Source organism: Brassica oleracea, chromosome C4, assembly GCF_000695525.1.
Source record: "Brassica oleracea var. oleracea cultivar TO1000 chromosome C4, BOL, whole genome shotgun sequence".
Lineage (NCBI taxonomy): Eukaryota > Viridiplantae > Streptophyta > Magnoliopsida > Brassicales > Brassicaceae > Brassica > Brassica oleracea.
Genome location: NC_027751.1, coordinates 27,175,464 through 27,185,153, shown reverse-complemented (window position 1 = coordinate 27,185,153; position 9,690 = coordinate 27,175,464). Strand labels below are relative to the sequence as shown.

Genomic DNA, 9,690 nt, shown 5'->3' with positions numbered 1-9,690 from the left:
CTGTTGGAGTTCATAAGGGAGAAGCTAGGAAAGTGGTTTTGAAAAAGGAGAGAAGATGCTTTGAGTCTCCCAGCTCAACATAGTCGGGGTGTTGAATACTTGCTTGCTGTTCGATCGGAGATAGCGAATACGATGACGGTACAAACAATTGATGGATGGCAATTCTTTGTGAAAGGTGGTAAAATGGACTGTGTGGTTGATTTGGAACATGGAAAGTGTGATTGTGTTGTCTATGCAGTGGAGAAAATACCTTGCTCTCATGCTATAGCTGCTGGAACATCTGCTGGTTTGCATATCTACACACTTCTATGTCCAGTGTACTCAAAGGATTTTATGTTTGCAGGATACTCAGAGAATATATATCCTTGTGTTGGACAATAAGTTGAGGAACGCACATGCTTTCCTCTGGATGTAAAGCGTGGTCCGGGAAGGCTGAAGAAATCAAGATGGCAATCTTGGTTGGAGCTATCCAAGATGAAAGGACGCAAACCCCAGAAGCAACACAAGGTTTATAGATGCTCAAAATGCAAGGAAATTGGCCATAAGAAACCACAATGTGAGAAATGACGTGGACGACCTTCAAGTAAGTCATCCCGAAGGTCGTCTAGTTAGTCGTCCAGGGTTTATTCTTCCAGAAGACCTTCAAATTAGTCGTCCTGTGTTTAGTCTTCCAGAAGACCTTCAAGTAAGTCGTCCAGAACACCTTAAAGTTAGTCGTCCAGGGTTTTTTCTTCCATAAGACCTTCAAGTTAGTCGTCCAATGTTCTTCCAGAAGACCTTCAAGTAAGTCTTTCAGATGGTCGTCCAGTTAGTCGTCCAGTGTTTATTCTTCCAGAAGACCTTCAAGTTAGTCATCTAGTGTTTAGTCTATGTATTAAAAATTTGTGTTATGAACTTATCTGTGTCAACTTCTTTGTCAAATTGCACTACCAAACAAATTTAAATTTCCAGATTGGTTCGCGTAGAAGACTTACCCGTAAGTAGTCTGGCTGTAGAAGACTTTCCAAACTACTTATAGTTAAGTCGTCCAACATTCCAAACGACTTAACTGTAAGTCTTCTGCGCAGAAGATATGTTACAAAATAATCAAGTTCAAATACACACATCAGCCTAATCTATCAAACAAAATAATCTAACGTAACATGTTTATCACCCCTCATACGCACCCAGGTTGGCATCATTGTCCTTGTTTTCGAACTCATACGCGTCAGGAAGCTCTTTAAATTTATCCACCGCCATCTTATCCCTCATAGTCTTCCCGTTGGGCTTAGAAAAGTTTTTTTTACTAAATGGCATCCCAAGAGCATGTTATTCAATGTACTTTAGAGCGTACACGCCACAATCACCAGCTCGGGCCTGAGGTATATTGGTCAGTCTCTCATATGTGAATGGCTCCAGGCTGTATTGGGCACGTTGTTCGTCTGAGGAAGCGCAATCAACAAGCAGATAAGGGACCATGTAGAGAAAATGTTCCATTACCACATCGAGTTCTTCTGGGGAGATACTGGAACAAATGTTGTCCCAGACGACTATGTGCCTCTTAGGGATAGATATCCACATAGCAATCCAATGACTGTCGGTGTAGTTCACTGGCGCATAGACATCATCAATATCCGTCTCCCAAACCTTGTTCGATTGGCAAAATGATGGTATAGTGCCTGCATAATAATTCCACGCCCCACCAGGGAGTCTTCTTCCTAAACCGTTCTGATCGGGCTTCGAGTCCTTAAAATCCTTGTAGTTGAATCTCCATTGCTGAGCAAAGAGATGATCAAGGAAGCACATTCTCTAGCTCCTGAAATGTTGTGGGTTAGCGTCGTACCTCTTCCTCAGCACATTAATCCAAGCATCAACATGCTGCATGTAAAATAGGGTACAAGTCAGAAGATATCAGATGAATTAAGTCGTCTGGTAAACCGTCTACGTAGACGACTTACCAGACGACTTACCAGTAAGTCGTCTGGTAAGTCTTCTACGTATGGTAAGTCATCTACAAAGAAGACTTATCAGTAAGTCATCTAAGTCATAGCAGAAGACTTACACAGTCCTCCAGCCACTCTAAGGAGGTCCGGAGGATTTGATACCACCAAGTTCTACTTGTACGTGGTTTTTTATCGAGAGGTGTTCTACAATGACTGCAAACACAAAATGTTGAAAAGCAATCAGTTTTTGTAGACTAAAGAAAGCTATTATGGGAAAAGCAAACACTTACAGACAAGTTTTCAACCAATCAGCGAGCTCCTTCAACTTCTTCTTGTCAATTGGTGCAAAAGAATCATAGCCTGGATAAAGATTTTTGTTTGGAATGATCACTTTGACCGTGCTGTTTGCCGTATAAAGAGATTGCTGTGAGGCAGCAAGTTTCCTTGTTCGATCACTTTTTGCATGGTAAAGTGCCAAAGCAGAATTCCTCTTTTCCAGATATCTAGCATCCTCCTTCTGTAAATCTGAAACAGTGGATTGATTTTTGTCCAATAGAACAATGCTCGGTTCTGGAGCTTTATCTTTCGAGGAACTAGCATATGCGGACACATCTGGACCTTTATCCTCCGGCAAGCTCTTCCTTCACGCGTTCGTCCCATTAACACTTTCACTCTCTAATATACAAGATGGATTTATATAATAACAACCAAAGATCCATTTCAAACAATAATAACCAATGACTTTGTCCAAAGATCCATTTCATACACTATAAACAAAGCACACATGTTCTGACATACAAGAAAGTGTTTTGAGATGATGTCCCTTTCCGTTTTGTGGTGATACCAACCTTCTTCTCCACAGCTTCCACCCTTTCTGACAGATACTTGATCTCCTTAAGGCACGTCCCAAACCCTTCCCTCATGGCATAATTATGTCCTTGAACATGGTTTTAATATCCTCTTTAGTCAACCCACCAACAGTCGTAGTCACCTCTGAACGAGCCACTGTATGAACCTCTTCACTAGCCTCTGCAGGTGCCGACTCACTAGCCTCTACAGGTGCCTCTTTACGAGCTTTCTTCCGAGGTCTTGGACTGTTTTCCTTCACTGCCTCTTTCTTCGCTGGAGTCACAACCGCCGACTTTGTATTGACCCAAGTACCGGTGACTTCCCAGCATTCCATGGTCCACTTCCATAGTCTCTTCACAAACATGAGTTTAATTATGTTCTCCGCGGGCGTGTCCTCAGCATCAAACTCCCATTTTGGAAACATTTAACCAATGTACTTCTGAACAAAGTTGATCACTCTAGTCTGCAGTATAGAAGATATGAACTTAGATATTTGACGGATTAAGAAAGATGAAAAGAAAAGACTTCGCAGACGATTAATAATTAAGTCGTCTAGTATAAAACTTATAATTAAGTAGTCTGGATAGTCTTCCCATACGACTTAATTATAAGTCTTCTACTAAGTCGTCCAGTTGGAAGACTTATCAGACGACTTAATTATAAGTTTTTTGCGAAGTCGTCCAGATTGAAGTAAATACCTGTCTAAGGATAGCCTCTTTAAAGCATTTGCGTCCTTTGCCACCCTTGTAAGCCAGTATCGGTGGAGACGGATTGTTTGGGAGGGGATTACCATAATTAGCACCCAATTCCGGCAGAACTGTGTACGCCCAGACCTGGGGAGCTTGCGCAAACCCATTAATAGTGTAACAACCCGAAATATCTCTGCCCTTGACAGAGTCCATCAGCATCTTAAACGCGACTCTCCCCCATGGATAATTCTCAAACCGTTCTAGCTCCATCACTAGCCTTGCCAGACTAACCCGTGTAGGAGTTAAATACTTTCTCCCTTCAATGTATCCAGTGAAGATGGCAAGGTACGCGAGCCGCTTGCGATCATCCCGAGACCACCCTTCGCATCTCTCAAATGCTGCTATTATCTCCTGAGTAGATGGCCCAGCTTCGACATGAACTCCCAGCATCCTCCAGAAAGAAGTCAACTCCTTTGTAACAACACAGTGAGGTCTCTCAAGGTCCTCGATGTATTCGCAGTTTAGACCAGTGAGGTTTTCAAACTCTAACAGTGAAAACCTCACATGTTATGGACTAACGAGACTCCACAGCTCATACTTCTTCTTTATGTCCAGCTGGAAACCGAGCATGTAGTGAACCAGCCTTGAAGCCCAATCAAATTCCAGCTCTTGGAACTTGATGAAAACTCCCAACTTCGACTCCTTCAGCTCTTCATATTCGTCATCATGAAGAGCATTCTTTAAAGCAGTATGCTACTTCCAACAAGTATGATACAAAATGCTATTTATTGCGGGGGGGCTCTTCCCCTAATGTATGTATCCTACGGGGGAGTTCTGGTATATCCATTTTTTTTCCTGCAAAACAATCTAAGACAACCATCTCAAACACACAACCATCAGGTATAACATTTTATTATAAGTCTGGCAAGTTTTCCAGCTGGAAGACTTTCCAGACGACTTAATTATAAGTCTTCCAAGACTTCCAGTAGAACATTTTTAAGCCGACCTGAAAATTCGGAGAAGATATAGTCGCCTTCGACAAAACGGTTATATATCTGCAAAAATAGACGTGAAAAAAAGAAGTTTGGTGAGAACGAGTGTATAAATTGATAGAGACAACGTTTTATGTTCATCTTTTCCTCAATCAATCACTCGACAGTAAGAGATATAACTTACCGGCGGCGGAGTCCAACGAGACACCTCTGAGAGAATGCGCGCTAGGGTTTCCTCTCAGATCTTAAATAGAGGAAGCGGCTGTGAGAACGGTGGTGAGAACGATGGTGATAACGGCAGAGAGATAATCGGCGGTGAGAATGATGGATTAGAGAGAATCGACAGAAATCGTCTTCGAAATCGCCTTTGAGAGAAACGGCGTTAGGGTTTTCTGAATTTCGCGAAAAAGTGAATAAAAAAAAACACCTTATATATGTGCGGTAAATAATCTGGTTAGGTTTAAAAGTACATTGTAAAATTAAAGGTTCGGTCCGGTTTGGACGACTTACTAGTAAGTAATCTGTTGAATACTGTACATCAGACGACTTACTAGTAAGTCGTCTGATGTACAGTATTCAACAGATTACTTACTAGTAAGTCGTCCCAGACCCTAAATTTAACCCCTAAACTAAATTGACTAAATTAACTAACTAACCACGTTATAAAGCCGTAGTTATACTTAAATAATGTTTACTATACACAGAAATAAATACACATACGTAAATTTTAAAGTTTTCAAAAAAACATTTATGCATTCCAAAATTTAACCCTAAGAACACATACAATACTACAACATATGTTGGCAAAACCTAAACCAAAGAATATCATGACTCACTACTTTCACTCATCTATGTTGTAAACAATTAACTTTTGTTATATCTTAATTTATATCTCTTAAAACATATGTTAATTACATGATTTTAATTTTTCACTTATCAAAATACTTTTTACAAAAATTTTAAATTATTTCTAAGTAGAACTAGACTGACAACTTTCCAGTAAGTTGTCAGGACGACTTAATGTAAAGTCGTCTGGACAGACGACTTACGGGGACTAGAAATGTAAAAAAAAATCGGGTTTTTTGTTTGTTCACAAGGGGCTGGTTGTAATTTCAATAGCTTTTTAGGTTACTTTTGCGTTTGATTCAAGTTTGAGTTTACTTTTGCTTTTGAAATCAAGTTGTGAGTCATATTTGACAATTTTCCCTAGTTAATTTGGTGATTTGAGAAGTTCAGAACCTATGTTAGTTAAATTAATTTTTTCCTCTTCCAATGGGAGAACTTCATAGGGGTTCTTAAATTTTATTTTTTTTTTTTGTTTTTTAAAAAATTGAATGATTTAAAATAAAAGCATACATAAATTTTTTTAAGAAAAATGACATAAAAGCATATTAGAAGAGGAAGAAGCCATTTAGAATAGAAATGTTTTTGGTGAAATGGTAAGCAAAGGCCAAAGTCGAATCTTAACACACAATAGGCCTAGGATACTGAGCATACATATTCTCATGGTGAAGAATTTGTGGCTGATGTTGTTCAAAGCAGGGAATTGCAATTGCACTCAATTGCAGTAAAAACTCGTATACATTTAGTCTCATCAGAGAGATGTGTGAATTAATGTGATGCTGACTTATGTCTATTAATAATTTCACAAAACTTTCTACATAGTTTGATATATTGAACGCAACATTATAACAACCGAAACAAATCAACCAAAACTCGTACATTCTTCAGTTCTTTTCTTTTCAAACAAATCAACCAACACAACTTAATGTAAAGCAATCATCCTACCAACCTAATGACTGTCTAACGCCCAACCTAATCACTGTCTAACCAAGACAAGTTAATGCAAAGTACTCCTACCAGCTTTCCAATCTAATCACTATCTAACACACATTAAAAGTAAACTCTACTAACCTCTTGCCAAATTAAATGAAAGAAAGATGCTTTGCCCAAGTTTGATCCGTCTCTGGCAGAGAGTGGGTGATGAACATTATCAGACCTTTGCGTTAACGTTTCCACGGGAGTGTTCTCTCTGCAAGAATAAAACAGATTGCATTTCAAGATTAAGCTATCTCTATACAGACAATTAACAAATCAGAAGCTATCTCTATACAGAAGCTATCTCTATACAAACCATTGAACAAAATCAGAAATCAGAAGCTCTCTCTATACACACCATAGCTTTATCTCTAACCTCAAACCAAACGGAAAAAAGTCCTAACCTCAAACCCACCATAGCTTTATCTCTTATTACATCGATTTGGTTCCATGTTCTTCCTCTCTCTCGGGTCTCTCCAATACAACGAGTTTTGGAACCAAATCGATGGAACCAAGTCGTGTAAAGATAGACAGACAGAGGAGATACACAGAGTCAAATCTATTCTCAAATCGATTTGTATCAACCCAATTCACTAGACGAGCTTCAAATCAATACAAAAAAATCAAAAAATCCGAACCTCAACGGTGATTTTATTGACGGATTTGGAGGAGGAGGTAGCAGTGATCGATCGGTTTCGTGACATGCAAATAGAGAAGAAGGAAGAAGAACGAAAGAAGGAAGACAAACGAAGAAGAATCGACGAAGAGAGAGATAGAATTTTTTTTTCCCTTTTGTCTTTAATGATTAGCCTATACAAACTGGACACGTCATGGATTTTAAGCAATTCTTAAAGTCCGTACTTTGACACCGGTTCTGTTGCGTGAATGCATTTTTGATTTTTTTTTTTTGTTATGCTTTAGAACTCTTCGGTTAGAAACCTCCAATAGAGGTGGTCTTAGAGCATCTTTGATCCTAAGAGCCCATTAGGGGTTTTTATTTTTTTATTTTTCTTTTTTGTCTGATTTAAAAAAAAAAATTAAAAACTAACCAATCGCGGACCGCTACCTATCAGTGAGACCCGCGAACAATACAAGAACTACACCTACATAAGTGTGCTATTTTATATATTACCTTTGGCGTATGTGGTTTACAGATCTTGAACAATGACTTGCAACTGATAAGTGAAATCAGAATCACTTGATGAATGTAGAGTAAATATTTACTCTACTTTTTAACTTATTCTAAGTTTCACTCAGAGAAAAAAAAAATACACACTTGGTTTAACTTTTGGTTAGAGTTCCTAACTAGATGAAACTATGCAGCATCACATGGTCAACAATCCAAAATAAGCAAATGAAGTTGACGATTCACAAAAATTATGTGTTTAACACCATAAACGCTATTAATCTCATCAGAATAGTGAAATCGACAATGGAATCAGGTGACCTAAATACAAAACCTGACCCGGTTATGAAACTGAAACCCACCCGACTTATTTTAATCGGATCTAAGTTGAACCGACACCAAAGTTCAACTCGACTCGTTTGTGAATTGCTTTCACTCTGGTCGGTCAAAGAGGAATGTGTATTGTGTTTTGTAGATGGAGCCATCGATGTGTTTCAGTTGGATGAGGCATCTGTGTTCACTAACTTGGTAACGAAAATGTTTTGAGAAAACGTCCAGCTAATGAGGTAGGATAGGAGGTCTCTTTTTCGTAGCTTCCTCTTAAAGTACTTTTCTTTAAGATCAAAGGTCTCTCTCTCTCTCTCTCGCTCTCTCTCTCTCTCGCTCTCTCTCTCTCTCTCTCTCCCTCTCTCGCTCTCTCGCTCTCTCCCTCTCTCCCTCTCTCCCTCTCTCCCTCTTTCGCTCTCTCCCTCTCTCGCTCTCTCCCTCTCTCGCTCTCTCTCCCTCTCCCTCTCTCTCCCTCTCTCCCTCTCGCTCTCTCCCTCTCTCCCTCTCTCCCTCTCTCCCTCTTTCGCTCTCTCCCTCTCTCGCTCTCTCCCTCTCTCGCTCTCTCTCCCTCTCCCTCTCTCTCCCTCTCTCCCTCTCGCTCTCTCCCTCTCTCCCTCTCTCCCTCTCTCCCTCTTTCGCTCTCTCCCTCTCTCGCTCTCTCCCTCTCTCGCTCTCTCTCCCTCTCCCTCTCTCTCCCTCTCTCCCTCTCGCTCTCTCCCTCTCTCCCTCTCTCCCTCTCTCCCTCTTTCGCTCTCTCCCTCTCTCGCTCTCTCCCTCTCTCGCTCTCTCTCCCTCTCCCTCTCTCTCCCTCTCTCCCTCTCGCTCTCTCCCTCTCTCCCTCTCTCCCTCTCTCCCTCTTTCGCTCTCTCCCTCTCTCGCTCTCTCCCTCTCTCGCTCTCTCTCCCTCTCCCTCTCTCTCCCTCTCTCCCTCTCGCTCTCTCCCTCTCTCCCTCTCTCCCTCTCTCCCTCTTTCGCTCTCTCCCTCTCTCGCTCTCTCCCTCTCTCGCTCTCTCTCCCTCTCCCTCTCTCTCCCTCTCTCCCTCTCGCTCTCTCCCTCTCTCCCTCTCTCCCTCTCTCCCTCTTTCGCTCTCTCCCTCTCTCGCTCTCTCCCTCTCTCGCTCTCTCTCCCTCTCCCTCTCTCTCCCTCTCTCCCTCTCGCTCTCTCCCTCTCTCCCTCTCTCCCTCTCTCCCTCTTTCGCTCTCTCCCTCTCTCGCTCTCTCCCTCTCTCGCTCTCTCTCCCTCTCCCTCTCTCTCCCTCTCTCCCTCTCGCTCTCTCCCTCTCTCCCTCTCTCCCTCTCTCCCTCTTTCGCTCTCTCCCTCTCTCGCTCTCTCCCTCTCTCGCTCTCTCTCCCTCTCCCTCTCTCTCCTCTCTCTCTCTCTCTCTCCCTCTCTCTCTCGCTCTCTCTCTCCCGCTCTCTCCCGCTCGCCCGCTCTCTCTCTCTCTCTCCCGCTCGCCCCCTCTCTCTCTCTCTCTCCCGCTCCCTCTCTCTCCCTCTCTCTCCCTCTCTCTCCCGCTCGCCCGCTCTCTCTCTCTCCCTCTCTCTCCCGCTCGCCCGCTCTATCTCTCTCCCTCTCTCTCCCGCTCGCCCGCTCTCTCTCTCTCTCTCTCTCTCTCCCGCTCTCTCTCTCGCTCTCTCTCTCTCCCGCTCTCTCTCTCTCCCGCTCTCTCTCTCTCTCTCGCTCTCTCTCCCTCTCGCTCTCTCTCTCCCGGTCTCTCCCTCTCCCGCTCTCTCTCGCTCTCTCCCTCTCGCTCTCTCGCGCTCTCTCTCTCTCTCCCTCTCTCTCTCTCCCTCTCTCCATCTCTCCCTCTCGCTCTCTCGCGCTCTCTCGCGCTCTCTCTCTCTCCCTCTCTCGCGCTCTCTCTTGCGCTCTCGCCCGCTCTCGCCCGCTCTCGCCCGCTCTCGCCCTCTCTCGCCCTCTCTCGCCCTCTCTTCCGCTCTCTCTCGCCCTCTCTTCCGCCCTCTCC

The 9,690-nt window shown here is 43.0% G+C and overlaps 1 long non-coding RNA gene across 3 annotated transcripts in view; it reads right to left on the bottom strand.

The window, feature by feature from the left end:
• The window catches only part of LOC106342156, a 16,106-nt gene extending 9,055 nt beyond the window's left edge, over positions 1-7,051 (bottom strand). Inside the window, exons 1-4 of one of the 3 annotated variants that reach the window (XR_001269800.1) lie at positions 6,675-7,051; positions 6,367-6,484; positions 4,637-4,844; positions 4,383-4,515 (exon numbers count right to left, since the gene is read on the bottom strand). This is a non-coding gene — a long non-coding RNA (uncharacterized LOC106342156). Of the gene's footprint in view, positions 1-4,382; positions 4,845-6,366; positions 6,485-6,674 lie in introns of those variants that run through there. The other 2 variants (XR_001269799.1, XR_001269798.1) reach the window with 2 other exon arrangements.
• Positions 7,052-9,690: the final 2,639 nt, after the last annotated feature.